An 18942-nucleotide genomic window follows, 5' to 3' on the forward strand; every position below is an offset into this window, starting at 1 on the left:
AGAGGTGCGGATAGGGGCTTGGTGGCCCAGCTCGGGCCTGGCCCGCCAGCGCCCGCGGCCCTCTCTGCTGTCACTTCTGATTGAGGTCGGGCTCTGTGTTCTCGACGGCGGCGGCGGCGGCGGCATCCTCCTTCCCCTCCCCCATTTATTGGGTGCTTTGTTGAACACCGAGTTAGCCCCGAGCCTCCCGGCGCGCAGTCCCCCTTCCGGGGTCGGCCTCCAGGCCGCTGCGACAGCCCCGCAGGGCAGGGCCTCGCCGGAGACTCGGGCCACGACGCGGCAAGCCCGGCGCGCGCCCTGGTCCTGCGGGGCTGGAGCCGACGGGCCGCGAACCCCGCACCCCGGCAGCGAGGGCGCAGCGTGCTGGTGTGCGGCTGGCGGCCGCGGATGCCGGTGCGCGCCTTAAATTAGATCTTCGCGGCGCCTGACCTGGTTTTTTCTCGGTCCGATCGCGGCAGCAGCAGTTTTTTCCAGAATTCCTGCTGCTGGGGGAGGGGCGTTATTATTATTATTTTTTGGTTGTCACAACCTCCTGGAAAAATTCCCTGGCCTCGGAAAGTGTAACAATAGCCCAGCGGATTTCTGGAGGAAGCGCCCCCTCCCCTGCTTTCTGCAGGGACGCCTTTGGCCTCTGGCTGCTGCGGGGACCTCAGCAAAGAGTGGGGACCTCCGCCCTTGCCCCAGTCTCCTGCTGGGCTTTCAGTTCTGGCTCCGAAATCTGCCTCCGCTTTGGGGGCCCGCAGCGCTCCAAACTGGGGAGATAGTAACCTTCTTCAACATCGGTGGGGCGGGATGCTGGGGGGGTGATGAGGTAGACAGAGCCTTCCGTCCTGGCCGGCACCCCTACCCCAAGACCACTTCAGGTGACCCCTAACCAGAGTGTCCCTTCCCCAGGAATCCTATTCCTGTTTGCTTTCAGGGTCAGCGCTAGCCCAGAGGCAGTTAAAAATTAATGGGCCGGGGGGCCCTGGGGCTGGGGTGGGGGGCACTGGGGATGGAGTCTGGCACAAGCGGTACCTGCTGGCTTTTGGTCTCTCTCTCAGTTGGGCACACAGTCTCGTTCAAACCCCAAGGTTGAACAGAGGGTTTAAGAGGGCCCCAGCTGTGTGTTCACCTGTCCTGCCAGGGAGGAGACGGGGGAGCTCAGTTGCCAACCAAAGCCATTACTTGGCTTTCAGCTTCACCCCTGTGGTCTCCTAGTGCAGAGTGTAGAAAGAGGAGGGGACTCTCGCCCCCCGGCCCCCTCCCATAGTGCTGCAAGAAGCCTAGGCGAGTGGCCGTGGCGGAAGAGGCCAGGGAAAGCTAGGCTAGCGCCCGGTCTCATGGAGAGCAGCTGCTCTGGGCCTCTGACAGGAGCCTTGCCAGGCCAGTCCCACCCTGCGCCCCTATGCCCTGGGGGTGGAGTGAGTGTGGGGGGGCTGCCGGCTCAGCCCCCACCGCCTCCTGCCCCAGGCCCAGAGGTCTCTCTTCCCAGGACCCGCTGACCCATCACTCAGAAGGCAAGGACTCCGCCTGTAGCCTCCGGGACCTTCCCCAAAGCCTCTGGTTCTGCCCGTAAATGTATTTGTGCTCGCGTTATGCTGCGTACGTGGATGTGACCCCAGCGTCCCCCAGCCTGCGTGGACAGCAGGAATTGAACTTCAGGCCCCGGGTGATCAAGGCCGCAGGGACTAGACTTCATGAGTGGTTGTTACGCAATAAAGGCGATAAAAGGGCCCCTACTTATATTTCAAAATGCAATTTATTTTAATTTACATTTTTAAGTACTTCTGGGGTTTGGTGGGGGCAGCTAGGGCATCAGCGCGGGGGGAGGGGGGGGTGCGTAGCCGCTCCACAGGAGGGACAGGAATGGCCTGGCTGAAATCAGCCTGGAGCAGAGGAAGCAGCTGCAGGCCACGGCCTTAGGCTGGCAGAATATTCTGGGCTGCCTTTTAAAACGCGGTGAAAAGTCACTCTGAGGCCTTGCCGTCTGTTCCTGGACGCTGTAGAACGGGCTCGGGGAAGCATTCCTGAGCTGGACATCTGCAAGCTTGCTGGGCAGGACCATCCCCCAGGGCCCTGGGGTCGTGGGCACAGCGGTCCTCCGCTCATCTCGTGGGAAGCAGAGCTGGTTCCTCAGGTCAAGAAGGAGCCTGCGGGTGCCTTTAGAAGCCCCCCCAAATGTCAGGAGCCCTCCCTTGGCTCTGACCCCCTTCTCCTGGTCCTGTGTGTGGATCGCATTCCCGTTTCGGAAGCCTCTGGAGAGTCCAGTGGGCTCCTGCTGGCGCTCTGAGCAAGGCTGAGGCCTGGGGCCCCAGACAGCCCCTGAAGGTGTGTCTCCTTGGCTCCTTCTGCACCCCTCTGCCCGCTCCCCACCCCGCACCCGGACTGCAAGGCAAGGCAAGAGCCCGGACAGAGGGCCCACGAGAGGTGGGGGAGCCAAGGCTGCCAGGGCGGAACCAGGCAGTGAGGAGGAGGGGCCTGGCTTTGCACAAAAGGGAGAAAGAAAGTACATGAGGGTCCAGGACTGGACCATCGGCGGGACATCGGGAAACCTGAAACACTGTGGCTCTGGTTGTCACAGTTTCCAAGGCCACCAGCTCCTGCCGTTCAGACCTGGGGCTAAACCGTCAGTGTTGCTGTAGACTGAGAGCTGGGGCTCCCAGCCCAACCTCCCAACCCCGGCCCCCCAACACATGCGCAGACATGCACAAGCACAGACTCGCACATGCACACACTTCAGCAGCAATGGCCCGGAAGACCAGGACTAGGGCAGCCTTGCCCCTCCTGCCACTTGCTAGCGGCCATGGGTGGGTAGGGGCTGGGGGGGGGGGGCCTCCTAATTCCTCTGTCTGCGGCCTTCCAAGCTCCTGAGGATAATGGAGCCTACATCCGCTCCTCCCCACACCCTCACCAGGACTGTCCTGGGTCTCCGCCTGCCTCTCCCTTTTACCCTGGGCGCTTAGTTTGCGGAGTTAATTGGCAAACTTCCCCAGAAGTAAACTTGAGGATGGAAATTAATAATTTTCCTGGCGTTGAACTCACTGCTCATGATGCCATCTGGGAGTCGGGGGCCTGGGTGCACCAGGACCCCTGAAAAGCCATTAGCACGAACAAGGCCTTCTGGGGGGGGCTGGGAATCCCTAGCGCAATTTAGGGGCTGTGCGGTCCCAGTGGCCTGGTAGGGACACAGCAGGTGTGGCGCACTTTGGAAGGGCTCTAGCCGCCCCTGTACCCCTCCCATCCTGGCTCTCTTGCTGTGACCTAACGGGGGCTCCTGGGTGCTTCCAGCAAGGAATCTTACAGCAAGGATGTCCTTCACAAGAGAGGTGGGGGAAGGAGCCCTGACTGGATGCCCAGGCTGTGAGGGGAAGAGGCCCTTGGGAGCCCTGGAGAAGAGGCAGGAGAGGATGGCCAGGGGCCGGGGTGGGGAGCAGGGAGGGCCACCTGCCCCCATTTGCAGACAAGTGACCGTGGTCTCACTGGTCCTCTCAAGGCAGAGGGTGCCTAGTGCTTGAAGACCTTCCCCAGGACTCCCCCATCCTATAAAGAGGTCCAGCCCCTTCTCTCCCATCTTCGGGCTCCGGGCTGGACAGGCCTTGTCCTGTTGGGGTTGTGAGGGGAGTTAAGGCTCTGGCAGAGCAGGCCTCCGCTCAGGTCTCCGCAGCCCCAGGAGGGAGGTGGGCGGAGTGCCAGCAGTTGGGTCCCTAGCAGGACCTCTGCACAGCCGGTGGCCCTGCTGGTTCCTGGGCCGGCCTTCAGCGCTTTCCGAACGATGTGGCAGTGCAAGGGCCTCCGGGGTTCCCGGTGCAAACTCAGACGCCCAGGCCTTACCCTGGAGAGAGGCCTGGGAGGCGTGGGGGTGGCCAGCAAATTCTGTGGATGGCTTTGACCCGGCCAGTCCAGCTACCACCCAAGAGACCTGGATGGGCTGCAGGGTCAGTACTGGGGGCAGGGGCCTGGGATGCCGCCCAGCCCGCAGTCCAGCCCGCCCAGCACCTCCATGCTGCTGAAATGGAAACAACATGAAGCTGGAGGAGCCAGGCTAAGACTGAGGGAGAGGGGCGGAGAGGGGGCGAAGATGGGGGGAGGGCAGTGAGAACAGAGGAAGCCCTGCTTAGCCCCATGGACTAGGCTCCCAGTGGCCTGCCCCTGCTGAACAGGCCTTTCCACTCACCTGGCAGGTGCAAAGGCCACCTGTGGCCCCCTCAGCCATCCTCTGTTCACCCCAAGCAGTGCTGACCCCTCCTTGGGCTTGGTCTTCTGCTGGGCCCCCGCACTGCCAGCCCCGGGCCCCCTGAGGGGACAGCCAGACTGCCCTGTCCGGAGGCCCTGCGGCCACAGGGTGGGAGGGAGAGGAGGAGGGAGAGAGCCGGCTCTGCCTGCACCCACACCTGATGCCTTTACGGCTTTGGCACTTACATCCCCATGGCTGTGCTGCTGTGGAAATAACACTGAACTTGAAGACAAGGGGCACAGAGAGGTTCAGTTGCTTGCCCAAGGCCACACAGCAGGATTTGAACCAGGTCTGTCTGACAGGGAAGGCTGCCTTTATCCAAGACATGGCATACTGCAGATTAATGAAGCTCGTCATGCCAGCGGGGCCCCCGATGGCCCCTCCTCCCTCCTGGGAGTGTGTCCACGGCCCTGAGCCATACGGCTGACCTGGCTTCCTGGGCTAGGCGGGCTGGGCGGGCTGCTTCTGAGGGCACTTCCTAGGACAGTACTGGGAAGGGGGTGCCACCCCTCCAGGAGCACATGTCACTGTTCACCCGGACCACTCTCTGTCCGCCGCCGGGTGCGCTGGTTAGATCAGCACAGGAGTCACCGCTGTAGCGCTGAGCCCCCCCTACCGTGACCGGGGGCCTCCGTGCACCCAGGCTGGGCCTGCCTCGGTCACTGCAGATAACGGTGTCCTGGCCTCAGGAAAGCTGGCGAGAAGTCTCTGTGGGCTTTCGGGCATTTTGCAGACACAGCCCCCCTCCTGACGACAAAGCCCCCCACCTGACGACACCCCCAGGCACCCTGGGGGGTTGGGTATGGCAGGAGCAGGGCAGCAGAGGGGTGCTGGCAGGGGCCCCTTCTCCCCACTGCTAACCTCTGGTTACACCAAGTCCTGCCCACCCTGCCCCCGATGTCTTGTCTCTCGCTCAAAGTCCCCTTCTCAGCCTCGTTCCTTATGTGTCACCGCCCCACCCCTGCCTCCCTGACCCAGCCTCACTCATCCTCATCCCTCCTAGGCCCACGTGTAGCTAGGAACCTTGACAAGCCACAAGCTATCCCAAGCTCCAGGCCTAGCAGGCCTCGGTCCTCCCCGACCCCATCCCAGCCCCAGGATGGCTGTCCCCACGTCACAGCACAGTAGACATTCAGAAGGGTGGTGCTGGTCGGCTGGGGAGACCCAGGAACCATGGTGGACAGCGGAATGCACTCTCCTTCCCATCGGGGCGGACCCCGACAGGTGGGTGAGTGGGCCCGGCTGGGGCCCTGGGCTCTCGGACCCCCACCCTGGGGCTTGGGAATCTGCTGTTCAGTGATGCACTCATCGAAATGGAATTTGTTCTATGCTTGTTTATCGATTCGAGTTCCTGGGGCCCGATGGGCGTGGCTTGCAGGGCGCCACGGCTCCCAAGGAGGCCTGCCATCAGGGCCACCTCCCCTGGGTGGGTGGGGCCAGGGGGAGGCCCAGGCTGGTGAGGACAGGAGGGGGTGGGCGAGGGGGTGCGCCCCTCACCCTGCTCTGGGCCACGACCTTCCCGACTCTGCTCTCCCTGGGCTCCAGGAGGGCCTCTGTCCCGGCCCTTCCTCCCCAGGAGGGTGCCGCTCCTCTGACCTCCGTCCTGCAGCAGGTGTCCCCGGGCTCTCTCGGCAGGGGGTGGGGGGGGTGGGTGCTGAGGGGCCCTGGCCGATCCAAACCACACACTGACCTGATGGCCTAACACCTGCTTGGCGATGGCAAGCCCCACGTCCTTGGACAGCCAGAGACGGCAACAGGAAGGCCTTCCCAGAGGCCCTCAGAGCCCCCACACCGAACTGGCAGGGGCTCCCCTCCCCTCCAGTCTCACCATCTTTGGGACTCCATCGGAGAAGAGCTTGGGAAGTCAGTGATGCCATCCCTCTCCCAGCCTGTCTTCCCCATCCTCCTTTCTGGCAGCTGCAGAGAGAGAAATCAGGCTATTCCAGCCTTCCTCCTGGACACAGCCGGACCGGGGTCCTACTCTGCGCCCCAGGGTCCTACCCTGCCCCCCAGGGGCCCTTGGCCCACACCCTTCGGATCTTCCTTGAGACTCTGCCCAGGGAAAGGGTGTGCCGTTTCCTGTCTGGATTTCTCCTGGTGCTGCCCTGCGCCCAGACTTCCAAGGAACCCTGAGCCCCACACCTCAGGCACTCCACCCTTCACCTCTAGCCTCCTGGGTCCCGTCTGCTCCCTGCTGGCCCCGGGGCAGCTCAGAGGAGACACAACAGGTGGCACGGCAAGGAGCCCTGCCGCTGGGGCCTGGGTGTGGCAGACGGCACCCGTGGGGGACCGCCCTGCAGCGGCAGGAGGGAGGCCGGAGGCCCTGGGGAGATGGGCGCGGCCAGGCCCCGGTGGTGGTGACCGCCTCACTCCGCCCCTCAGAACCTCAGTCCCTACCACGTGGCTCACAGTGTGGCCTGTGTGACGCCCTCGTCCAGGATGCTTAGCCTGAATCGAGCACAGGGAAGAAGGGAAACCCCAATCGAAGGACGCTCTTCCGAGCAACCACTCTGGAGCCTTTCCAAGGTCACTGGTGAAGAGGATGAGAGGTGGGGTGTCTATTCCAGGGGAAAGGCGGTTAAAGAGATGGGACAGGTAATGGCGGTGTGAGGCTCGGCAGGGTCCTGGACCCCCAGGGCTGGGGGGTCTGCTACCCGGGCTTATGGACAGAGCCATGGCTTTGGTGCGGGAGCAGAGAGGACCCAGGAGTAGCGCCCGCCGTGTCTCCTGGGCGCAGCTTCCCGGACGTCTGCTGCCCACCTGTCGGATGTCTACCTGAGACGCGGCCAAGTATTCAGCACAACGTCACGGCGTCTACAACTGACTTCCAGGTGGGTCGGAGGTTTGCTTTAAAGGGAGGAAGGGAGCAGATACGTGGGGTGGCGCCCGGCCGGCTCAGCCAGAGGAGCGCGGGACTCTTGATCTCGGGGTCGTGGGTTCGAGCCCCACAGTGTGCCTAGACGTTATTTAAAATAAATAAACTTGAAAAAAAAACCCAAAAAGCTGCTGGACAGAGTCAATACAGGCAAATACATTGTACTTGTATGTACTACCGACAGCTGTCTCCCAGGGCCTCTCCCAGCCCCAGCGGGCACACGTGGACTTCGCGGGTCCTGGTGTGTGCCCTGGTTCCTGGGGCCCAAACAGCCACTGCTCTGGCGTCTGCAGTGTTCCTGGGGGGGCGGGGGTTCTGCTGCTCAAATGCACCTGAAAGGAGTGCTCCCAGCCCCCTGGACACCTGTCCTCACACCTGAGGGACAGAACGGCTTTGATGCTCCCTGGAAGGCACTCGAAGGGGAAACCACAGTTGTTACAAAGTCCTGTCTCAAATATGGACACCAGGAGTTTGCTGTTATTAACTCATTTTTATTTTTAATTATTTAATTTAATTTTTTAAAGATTTTACTTATTTATTTGTCAGAGAGTGTGTGAGAGAGCGCACAAGCAGGGGGAGCAGCAGAGGGAGAAGCAGACCCCCCACTGAGCAGGGAGCCCCACGTGGGGCTCCATCCAGGCCCCTGGTAGACAGGAGACTCCCCACATCAGTGCCCAGATCCAGCTCCGCTCCCCTGCCGGGGTGGAGGCCGCTCGGGCCATGCGAGGAGGGCTGACCCTCGGCCCTGCCCGGGGCTGCGTGTTCCTGCCTCCAGCGCGTCCGTCCGTAGCAGGCAAAGTGCAAACCGCGGAGGAGAACACGGGCTCAGAGAGGGGCTGTGGCTTGTGTGGCTGATGGGGATCCCCTGGGACCACACACACCCCGCGCTCCGCGGCCCTGGGCAGGCTCCGCTGGGCCGCTGAGGACCCGGCTGCCGTCCCTGGGAGGAAGGCGCCATCGGCCCACGGAGACGTGCTCCCCCGCCAGGGCCTTCTGCATTTTCTTGAGGCGTATTGACCTCACAGCCTCCTCGGCTGGGCTGCCGTTGCTCTTCACAGTCATCAGGATGCCTGCAGCCTGTCTTCGCCTGCTCCTTGAGCCCCAGTCAGCCTTCTCCCGGGCTGCACAAGGCCTGCAGACCCAGCTTACCTTGTTCACCTTCTCTCCTTTAGTGTGTTTTTCCTGTGCATGAGATCCTGCGAGCAGACCGTGGGCCTCATGGGGCTGTGGGTGGGTCTGGGCAGGGACGGGGCTCTGGGTCCTGGCCCGTTCACTCTCTGCAGCCTCAGCTGTCCCTGAGGCCCGGAGCTCCAGGCAGGGGGAGGGACAGACAGCCTGTTCTTCAGAGCTCAGATAGCAGTCCCCGGCCCCTCCAGGCCCAGCCGAGGATGTACGGCCATGGCTGACTGTGCAGGCCTCCCCTCTTCAGGCGTCTTCCTGGGCAGGATGTCCCCTCTGCTTCGTTCCACTCTTGGGCATGGCTCCCACGGCACCAGGCTCCCCTCAGTCCCCTGGAGCCAGCAGGCATCCCTTGGCAGTGGTCGGCAGGCTCGAGACAAGAACCCGTATTTCTCTGATGAGGGTGGGCCTGGAATCCAGGACTCTGGCTATACGTTCAGATCCCCGTGTTGCAGCAGCACCCAGGCTGGGGGCAGTGGGAGACTCGAGGCCCATGCCCACCGTCGGGTCTTGCCTCCCCTCAGGACTGCCATCGCCAGGTCACTGTGCAGCTTTAGTACAGGAGTGGAGTCCCCCGGCCACAGGGGGAGGCAGGCGGGGAGGCTTGGCATAGGACACAGCCCTCTGCACCCCAACGCCAGCAGGCACTGGCCATCTCCCACCACCCTGCTCCCCACAACAAATCCCAAGTCCTATTTCTTAGTTCCCCCAACTGCATCTGCATGGCCCTGCCGGGACCCTCTGCTCTTTGCTCTGCCAGGAATTTGTTCCTGGTCCCCAGCAACATCTCCTTTGTGAGGACTCAGCCAGCTCCGGAGAGACCGGGTGTCCTTGTGCCACAGGGCCTGGCAGGACAGGCCTCCCCTGCCGCCGCCTGGACCCTGCCCCATCCCTCCCCAGCTAACCCCAGTGCCAGTGTGGCGCCTGGGAAGAATGGAGGAAGGTCATGAAGGAGGAATCAGGGCCGCTATACCTGGGTGAGGCTGATGGGTGCTCAAGGTGGTCCCCACAGGAGGGGTGCCCTGGGAGGGACAGCCCCCCACTCCTGAGTGGTCCCAGCCCCTCCACCAGGGAGGATGCGGGAAAGCTCTGACTGATCCTGACCCCTGGCCCCAGGGCCCGGACCTAGCCCTGTGCTCCAGGTGAGAGCAAGCTGTGGGGGGAGGCTCTAGGTCTCAGGGGCCTCAGGGGTCCCCTGTGAGGCTTCTTGAGCAGCTAGGCCCCGCACCACCGATGCAGAGGCCCAGAGAGCCCAGCAGCTTGCCTGAGGCCCACAGCTAACTAGAGCGGGACGAGAGCAGGGCCCCAGTCTCCAGCCCTGCCATCAGAGCGGGGGCTCCCCACCGAGGGCGGAGCCCCCCCAACCCCCCAGCCCAGGGCCTGGGACTCCGGCCTGGATCCCAGGGCCTGGGGCTGGGGAGCGGCAGCTGCAGTGTCAGTGTGCGGAAGCTGCCAGGCTGGGCTCGACCGCCCTGGCCCGAGGCCCGTGGGGGTGTGGGAGGGAGCCCGCAGCCCAGCCACACCTGTCCCGCCGCGGGCCTTGGGGTGGGGTTTCCCATCTCTGCTGGAGCCTGGTCAGGTTTCTCACTTCACCCCGGGGCAGGGTGCAGAGCAAATGGGCCCTGGCCAGCTAGGAGTCACCGCCCAGCCTGTGGCCTGCCTGCCAGGGCTCCGGACAGACAGGAAAAACCTGTGGGAAGGCTGCGAGCATCAAGGGCCCTGCAGGCGGGGAGGTGGGTGGGGGGGGCAGGCTGGGGGACTCCCTCAGGCCCCAGGGGCAGCTCCTGCCCTGCCCAGCCTCCCCCCCCCCCCGCCCCCGCTCCTCACCCAGGCCCCTCTGCGATGGGAGAGGGGGCATGTCCCAAACCCTAGTGTCCCCCCCTCCTGTCATTTCACGGGGTTCTTTTTCACCTGATCTTGTCCCAAGCGTTCAGATCTGTGAAGTCGAGGCGTGATGAGTTGGTTTGGTTTTCTCTAACACATGTGAAAAGAAGTTACGCATTTAAAGAAACTGCAGGGCCTTCTGTGGATTATGTCAGGCAGCCCGGCCTGGGGGAAGGCCAATCCCTCCTTTGGAAATGCCGGGCCCAGAGGGGATCCAGGCAGCAGTCAGGGGGATCTGGGCACCCCCAGAGCACAGAGGCCAGGGCCTTGAGTCCAGTCTGGAGCCCCCTGCCTCACCTTTGACAGGCCGGACCCCCAGAAGCAGCCTCTCTAGGCAGCCGGGGTCCCACCCGCCCTGGCAACAGTGTGCAAGGCCAGGGCATCCCAAACAGGGGCTCCCTGTGGACCCCCCCCCACCTACACCTCCCCTGTGATCAGATCACCTGTTTGGACTGCTCCCCTCAACTCCAAGCCCCCCCGCACCCCCCCCCCCCCCCGGCCAACTTCCAAGCGTCTCCTCGGCCTGCTCAGGGTGAGGCAGGGGACCCCAGTGACCTCGGGCCCTGGGATCCACAGTTGGAGGAGATCAGAGTGGCCAGACCTTCATACTGGGCTCTGCAAGTCAGGGAAGACACACACGCTGGGTGCACCCCAGGCCCAGAGCCTGCCCTTTGTGCTGGACCAAGAAAGAGGCCCCAGCCCCTCGGGAAAAGGGAGGGCCGTGGCAGAACGCAGGGATGCCCCCTGCTGGACAGAACCGCAGGCTGCGCACCGCTGCCTCCCCTGGGCCGCAGGTCAGCCCCTCCAAGCCTGCACCCCTCTCTCCCCAGGAGGGGCCTGTGAGCCAGCAGCCCCAGGGGCAGGCAGTGAGGAAGGGAGGAGCCTGTGCCCCTCTGCTCTCCACCTTGCACTGGGCCCTCTCCAGGCTGCCAGGTCCACTTCGCCATTGGCTGTGAGCCTGGCCTTGGCCTGGGGCCTGGGGAGCAGTTTTGAGGGACATGAGCTGGACAGTGTGGGCAGGGTCCCTGAGACACCTGGGCTGGGTGCTGGAGGGGCAAGGACCATCGTCCCCAGAGGGGGCCTGTGTGTCTTGAGGCCAACGTTACCAACGTGGAACCCCGTGCCGTGCCTGCCTCCACACTCGGAACCTCCAGAGGGGTACATGCCATTTGTCACCTTGGACAGATGGGGAAACTGAGGCACAGAGTGAGGGAGTCGCCACTGGGCCGGGTTGGGCAGGAGTTGAGGGGAGGGTGTCAGAGCTGGGACCGATATGCAGGCTGGTCCGGACTCCAGGCAGCCGGCGGGTCAAAGCACCTCCTTGCCTGCAGGGCCCCTGGCTGCTCAGGGCCCACTGCTGGCCTGGGCTGTGGGTGTGTGGCCTTTAAGGTCACCTCACCCACCTGTGGCAGCTTCCCGGCATCTCCCACCTTCCCAGTTTCCCGTCTGGCCCAGGAGAGCGAATGGAGAAAAAAATCTCTTTTTTTCGAAGATTAGAAATGGGTTGAAGGAGGAAGGGGGTTTGGTAATTCCTTAAAAAGTCAAATACAGAAGGGCTCCTGGGCGGGGGGCAGTCGGTGGAGCGTCTGATTCTTGGTTTTGGCTCAGGTCATGATCTCAGGGTTGTGAAATCGAGCCGCGAGTCGGGCTCCCATGCCCCGCAGGGAGTCTGCTTGGCATTCTCTCTCCCTCTGCCCCTCCCACTGTGTGCTCTCCCCTCCCCCTTTAAAATCAATCAGTCAATCTTACAAAAGCTAAACACACAATACCATGTGATCCAGCAACACCACTTCTGGGTCTACACCCCAAAGAAGTGAATGCAAGGACGGGGACATATGTGGACACCTGTGTTCGCCGCAGCAGGGACCACAGTGGCCGAGAGGTGACACAACCAGAGTGCTCCGTGCAGGCGCTGGAACGGCTGTCGGCCGACGGAGGAAGGAAGGTCTCATGCGACAGTCTGGGCGAACGCAACGTCACGCCAAGCGGAAGAACCCAGACCGAAAAGGGACATGCAGTGTCTGATCCCGCTGGTAGGAAGTATTTAGAACAGGCGAATTCAGGGGCACCTGGGTGGCTCAGCTGGGGAGCGTCCAACTCTTGATCCAGCCTCGGGTGTCGATCGCAGGGTCGTGGGTTCGAGCCCTGCGTTGGGCTCCACGCTGGGTGTGGAGCCTACTTACAAAAATGGTTAAATGGCCGATGATATGTTATATAGGTTTTAGCACATGAAAACATTGATTTATAAAGGAAAGGGCCCCTGGGCCCTCCCCCTCCCTGCCCCATCCCTCGGAGGGTTGGAGTCCCCGCCGGCAGGCCAGCCCTGCTTACCAGGAGACGAAAGCAATTCTGTCCACTTTGTTCCTCCTCAGAGATGGATGAGGAAGGGTGACCCCATCGGCACAGACATGGGCTGGGGGTCAGCTGCGGGGTCCCCACATCTGCACCTGGTTTCAGGGTGCTCTGTCATCCCACCACCACCCGAAAACCTGCCAAGGGCTGAGCTTGGCCTGTGGAGCGCCGCAGGAATGTGAGCCTGAGTCCGCACCCCGTCCTGCCAGCTGGGTGGCGTTTGGGCAGGCCGCCAGCTTCCTGGGCCAAGGAGCCTGCACGGGATTGCCCCGCAGGGTCTGTGTGAGCAGTACAGGTCTCCGTGCATGCAGGCCTGAGCCCCAGGCTCTGGGTGGCGCTCCCGGGGGCCCTCCTTGGGGGCGTTTGGACGCCCATGGTTGCGCACCTGCTGGGACAAAGCTGCAGTGTCCTGGGGCCTCACCGAGCCCTGCAGGAGGAGCGCAGGCCTGTCTGCTGCTTTCACGCGGCGCCGGCGCAGGGCAGGCGCTGAATGTCCCGGAGCCTCGCGTCCCTCACCTCTTGAGGCGGAAAGCTTCTCCGTCCCAGAGACGTGAACATTCCTGTAGGAAAAGCACTTACTAGTCTGACACCTAATACGGAACACGACCTCTCGAGCGTGGGTTCTAGGGGAGGCTGTCTCTATAAGGTGGGTTCAGCGGTAACTCCACTCCCCACCCCAAAAAAGATACATCCCCCTGGAAACTGGGAGTGTGAGCTTATTGGGAAAACAGGTCTTTGTCAGACCACCCTCAGCCAAGCCGCGGAGGGCTGATAGGTGGGGCCACGGCTCCTGCCTGGGACACACTGTTGAGCCTCACGGCTGAGCACTGGGGACCCGTGGAGGCTGTCCAGGCTCTGGGGATGGAGCCCTAGGGCCCCCCACTCCAGTCCTCTGCTTTGTCGCCTCCGCCGGAGCTCAGGGCCTGGGCTTCGGGCTCCCTTCCGAGAGGGCCTGTGTTCGGTCTGACTGGCAGGCAGTGTCAAGGTGCCAGCGACACACCCCAGCACGTCCAGGGTCCTCTGTGAGCCTCCGTCTCCTCGTTGGCTGCACGGGGGCACCCGTAGCTCACTTGAGCTTGGAGGAATCCCCCGAGTCACGCTCACTGGAAGGCCTCGGTGGCTTCGGAGGCCGATGTGTTATCACCGCCGTGAGCGCATAGCTGTTCCACGGATGGGGGAGGCCCCACGGCCGTGGTCTCACGATGGGATGCTCGGGGTGCAGAGAGCACGCTGGGGACTCCCCAGGCCCAGGCAGACCTCGGCTGACCTGGCTCCAGCCCCAGTGTGACCCCAGCTCTCTGGCCAACCCTGAGGCCTGGACGGGCTGTGACCTGAGGGGCTGGCCCCTCCGGCTCTGCCCTGCAGGGTAGGGTGGGGGTCCCAGAGAGGAGGAGCCCCTGCGGGCGCCCCCCACGGGAAGCAGGCCCTGGCGGCGGCCTTGGCCGGGGTGCCCGGGTCCGCGGGTGCGGAACCGATTGATTCGGTAGCTTTGCCGCTGATTAGTTGCAGGTGAGTGGATGGCACGTGGTTCGTGTTGTAACAATATTTTGGGACAATTAGATTGAAACCACATTGTTGGAGGCCTGCTGGCAGCTCGCCGCAGCACTGCACTCTCTGTGCCCTTTGCGGCTCCCGGGCCGGCCGGGCCACCCCCAATCCTCTGGGGCCCCCCGGGGCCTCCCATCCGCACCCCCATCCGGCTCTCGCCACTGGCCTCCAGCTGACCTCAGCTCCCAGCTGCTCCAGGAAACAACTGCTGGGAGGCTTCCAGGGGCAGGTGGGGGGCCTGGGGGGCCCTGACTGGGACTTCCAGGCTGGATGGCCACCCCCCTCCCCCAAACATTTTCTCCGCACTCCCCTGCCCCTGCCCAGGGAACAGTCCCTAAAGCACTCGTGCTCTCCGTCCCAGCCGACTGCACCCCTGGACTGCACACTCTAGGAGAGAGGTCCCAAGCCCAGGGACCCCAGAGGACGAGGGCACAGCCAAGGCCAGGTCGGCCCAGCTGCTGGGGGCGTCCTCTCTCTTGCCCCCACCCCGGTACCCTGCTGTGGGCAGAATGGCCTAGATGCCGGGGTCGTCCCTCCCACGGCAGGCGGTAGGGGTGGTGCTCCCTCCACAGGCCCTTGGAAAAGGCTGAGGGCACAGGGTCCATCCTGCAAGGGGACCCCTAAAGCCAGGCTCAGACTCAGGAAGGGGGTAGTTGAGGAGGGGTGAGTGCAGTGTGGGCAGAGCGGGACCCAAGGCCTGCCCCCCACCCCAGGAACAGCCAGCAACACCCCTGGGCAGGGCCAGGGCAGCAGGGGGGACTCCTGTAGATGGGATTTTTATACCCAGACAAACCCAGTCCACCTTGAGTCTGGGGATGTGTGCAGGGCGGGAGATGATGGGGGTGGAGGCGTGGTACCTCCTGGGGCAGCATCGGGGGCTCAGACCCCTCCTTTCCTTCTAGAGAAGCTTGGGGGTTGCGCTTCGGGCAACAGCCCTGGCCCAAAGCGTTCTGGGATAGCCCCTGGGTGGGGGCCAGGCTGGGACCCTGCAGTGGGGTGGGGTGGGTGAGGGGGCCCCTCAGACCGGGGTGCTCCTGGGGACAGGATCTTTCAGCCTGCTGGGCATGGGGGGGATACCCGAGGGGTCACATCCCCTTCCTGTCCTGTCTGCCAGACGCCTGGCCCAGGCACCTGCAGGCTCCCCAGGACCCCGCGGAGATGGGAGGGCGTGGGGCACCCCGGCACCAGTACAACTGTGGTAAGGAGAGAATTTGCTTTTTGCAACCAGATGACAGTGTTTAACGGGCTTCCGATTTAATCTCTGCAAGGCTCGAAGCAGCCTATGTTTCTAATGCCTCCCCAGCACTTACGAGTAACTTTTCCCGGAGTTCTGCCCCCTTGCCCACTTTAGCCCCTGCTGTTCCTTCCCTGGGATCCTCAGCTCTCTCTGTCCGGCCTTCCACGCTAGCCCAGGCCGTGACATGGGCCGGTTCCAGGGACCAGAAGGAAACAGGTCCAGGGCCTGAAACTCAGGGGTGTCTGACCGTCAGCTCTCCCCTCCAGTCCCACTCTTCTGTCCCTTCTTGGCCTCCCCATGGCTCTTTCCTGGGAGGCCCAGCCTCCCTCTGGGGCTTGAGGCTTGGCGCTATGGAGGCCACTCTGCTCTCTGGGCCTTTTGCCCCATGACTGTCTCTCAGAGTGACACCGCCTGGTGTCACTGTCCTGTCTCTGTGTCCGCATACTACCAGAGCCCCTGGCCTGGCCCAGGAACGAAGAGGGGAGAGGGGATGTGAGGGTCCGGAATGGTCCTGTCCCAGGGCTGGAGCCTCTCAGGGCCTTCTGGAAGGTACAGAGACTGGCCCAGGCCTCCTCCTTCCCGGGTCTCCCCAGAGTAGATCTCCAAGGCCTTCAGCAGCCTCAGGGCCCAGCAGGGAGCACACATTCACAGGGTTCTCGAAGGGCAGAGAGACACCTGACCTGCTCCCCAGTTGCAGCCTTGAGAAGGCCTCATGGAGTTGGGGTGGGAAGTACGCAGAGAGCAGCCCTCTGAGCTGAGAAGCAGCCCAGGCTCCCAACCCCCGAAGCAAGACCCACCTTGTCACCAGACACACGGTGCTGGGGTGGGGACTGGACTCCGGCTGTGACAGCTGGGTCGGTGGTCTCCTCTTCCCTTACAGCCTGTGAACCCCAGGACCTCACGGAGTTGGGCAGGTGCACGGCCCAGGCTGGCCAATCAGAGCAGGCCACACGTGGATCGCGGGCGGGGTCCCTCACCCTGCCCGGTCTTAGGATGCGGTGGGGTTGGTCTGGGCGGCAGGCAGAGCTCCCGGCCACGCGCGCTGGCCACAACCAGGGGATGCTTGCCTTCTCAGTGTGGCCCCAGGACCAGCAGCAGTGCCTGGAATGAGAAATGCAGACCGTGGGGCACAGACCTGCTTAACTGAAGCGCCGGGTGGGCCGCGGGTCTGGTGCTTGCTCAGGGGTGAGGACCCCTGGGTGGCGCGGCCGGCAGGACTTCCTGAAGCCAAGAAAGAAGGCACCCCAGAATCCTTTGTCAACACCTCGCTCACTCCCAGGGTCTAACCTACATCCCTCTTGCTGTCCTCACCCTGCTTTGTCCTGGGAAGGTGCCATCTACCTGTCCTTTGGATGCAACAGTGGCAGGTCTCCCGGGCCAGCACCCCTCCCCCGCCAGCTTGGGCTGTTTGGGGTGGGGGAAGGGATGGGAGACTTGGGCAGGGGTTGTGCTTGCATGGAGTAGGGAGTGGGGTAGGCACCAGGCAGCCCTGATGCCCAGTGTGGCCCCCACCATGTGAACCACCTCCCAAGCCCACGGCCCACGTCGGGGGCAGGCTCTGCCCCCCAGCACGGCCTCAGTGCGGGGGCTGCGGACACGGTTGCTTCCGGTAAAGCATAGAATCCGAGACTCCGGCACTCACAGAGAAAGCCCCCAGCTCGGGTGGACTCGCCCCTGTCTGGAAACCGGCCACACTTGAGGCTGGTCCAGCCCTTTCTCAGAGCTGAGATGTGCATTAGGAGGTCTCGTCCTCAGGAGGAGTGTGGATGTGGGGGACCCTCTAAGGGGAGCACCCGCGGGAGCCAGCGTGGGAAGGACACATGGGAACAAAGGGCAAGGATGTCCAAAGGAGCATGGGAGGAAGTGGAGGCAGGAGGGGTGGCCCCCCTGGGACAGGCCATCAGGAGAGGTCCCAGCAGGAGCACTGGGCAAGGGACAGAGGGCCTGGGACCCTGAGCCCGGCCCATGCGGAACACTTTAGCGCCCTTTGGAAGCGTTCAATATCAGATTATTTCCAAGAAGTTTTGTGGCCCTAGTTTTGCCTTTGTCTGCCTGGTGGGCGTGCCAGGGGTGCGGGGGGCACACTGGGCGCTCAGAGCAGGACCTAGGTTCCTGGAGAGGCCGACGCTGCTGACACCTGTCCACCCACTGAGTCCATGGGGCCATCCCAACATGACACGTGTGGACGTCTTGAACACGTGTCCACTCTGGGCTGGGGGCCGCGGGGCTCCCGGCACACAGGTGCCGCCAGGGTCCCCAAGTGTGAGCATTTGTGGGACATTTCTGACGCACGTGTTTGAGGGATGTGGCCCCAGCTGCCCACGTGCCAACCCCTGCCAGTGCACCTGCATCGGGCTTTCCTTTGTCCCCTTCTCACTCCTACATTCTGGGGTCACCTCCCGGGGGCCACGGGGCTCTTGTCTCAGGACCTGCTTTAGGCGGGCGCACAGGGAAACCCCAGCAAGGGTGCCCGTCTCCCGGGGCTGCCGTGCCGGAGGACCACGGAGTCAGTGGCTTTGGACAGCAGACATCGATTCTCTCCCAGCTGCGGAGGCCACGGGGCAAGTTCTGTCTGTGCCTCCGAGGGAGAGCCCTGCCTCGCCTCTGCCCCAGTTGCTGTGGCTCTGGGCCGTTCCTGGCACCTCCTTGGCTTGTGGCTGCGTCTCCGCACGGCCTTGTCTTCTTCCATCCAGGAGGTGGATCCGGTCCTCGCCTTACAAGGACGGCTGCCGTTGGTTTAGGGCTCGCCTATTCCAGGAGACTCTCTTCTTGGGATCCTTGCCCTTACTCTACTCCAGGCCACATTCTGAGGCTCTGGGTGGACACACCATTCAACCCACTGTAGTGAGTGACCCTGGAAACACCGGTGCCACAGTGTCAGGGAGGAGCTGGGTGGCAGCTGACCTGGGCTTGAGGGAAAGGCTCAGCAAAGCAGACGTGACAGGAGGGAGTGAGAGGAGAGGGGCTCCTCCTTGGGGGGCTGGCTGGGAGTGGGGGGGCCCGGCAGGGAAGGGGAAATAGGCCGTGGAAAAGGGTCCAGACCCCTGATTGGGCAGGACCCAAGGTGACTGTGGCTGCACCTGTGTGCCAGGAAGAAGAGGGGGCAGATGTGGGGCCCCCTGAGCCCTGGTGGAACAGGCAACCTGGACTCCCTGGTCAGGCCTGACGCGGTTTGGACCTCACTCCGTGTCCCCGCTGAGCACCTGCCTGTACCCAGCTCGCTCTCTCCAGGCCGCTCTGCCTGCCCCGCTGCTTACAGTTGTAACTCCCAGCCACCTCCACCTGGGGGTGGGGCCTGCGGTCAGAGGTCAGAGGAGTGAGTCAGAAACTCGCAGTGCTGTGCCGATGGCAGGACAGGACCCTTGGCGTGGGTGCTGGTGTCCCTGGAGTGGGGGCCCTGATGTCCGTCTCTACGCTGCTTTCCCCCGGTGGCCCTGGTGTGGCTGAGAGGAGGGCGATGGGGGGTTTGTCAGCCCGGCTGTGGGCTCCAGCACTTTGGAAATACCTAAGAGTCAGAGGGGGTCAGCCTGAGGGGCCAGTTTCTGGGGCCTGCGGCCATTGCGGCTGGGGTCTAAAGGGAAACTGATCAAACCCAAACCACCAACAGAAAGAGAAACTTGTTACACAAAATGCTTGAAATTCCTGCACGAC

General features: G+C 63.3%; 1 long non-coding RNA gene across 1 annotated transcript; it reads right to left on the reverse strand.

Moving 5' to 3' along the window:
• Window positions 1-1744: 1744 nt before the first annotated feature.
• Window positions 1745-6551, reverse strand: LOC148107916 (uncharacterized). The gene is made up of 3 exons (XR_015721225.1): window positions 6380-6551; window positions 6045-6133; window positions 1745-2142 (listed from the first exon to the last, which is right to left on the reverse strand). It is a non-coding gene; the product is annotated as an uncharacterized LOC148107916 (long non-coding RNA).
• Window positions 6552-18942: the final 12391 nt, after the last annotated feature.

This window comes from Ursus americanus, chromosome 23, assembly GCF_024610735.1.
Source record: "Ursus americanus isolate L20-20 chromosome 23, mUrsAme1.1.p, whole genome shotgun sequence".
Classification (NCBI taxonomy): Eukaryota; Metazoa; Chordata; class Mammalia; order Carnivora; family Ursidae; genus Ursus; species Ursus americanus.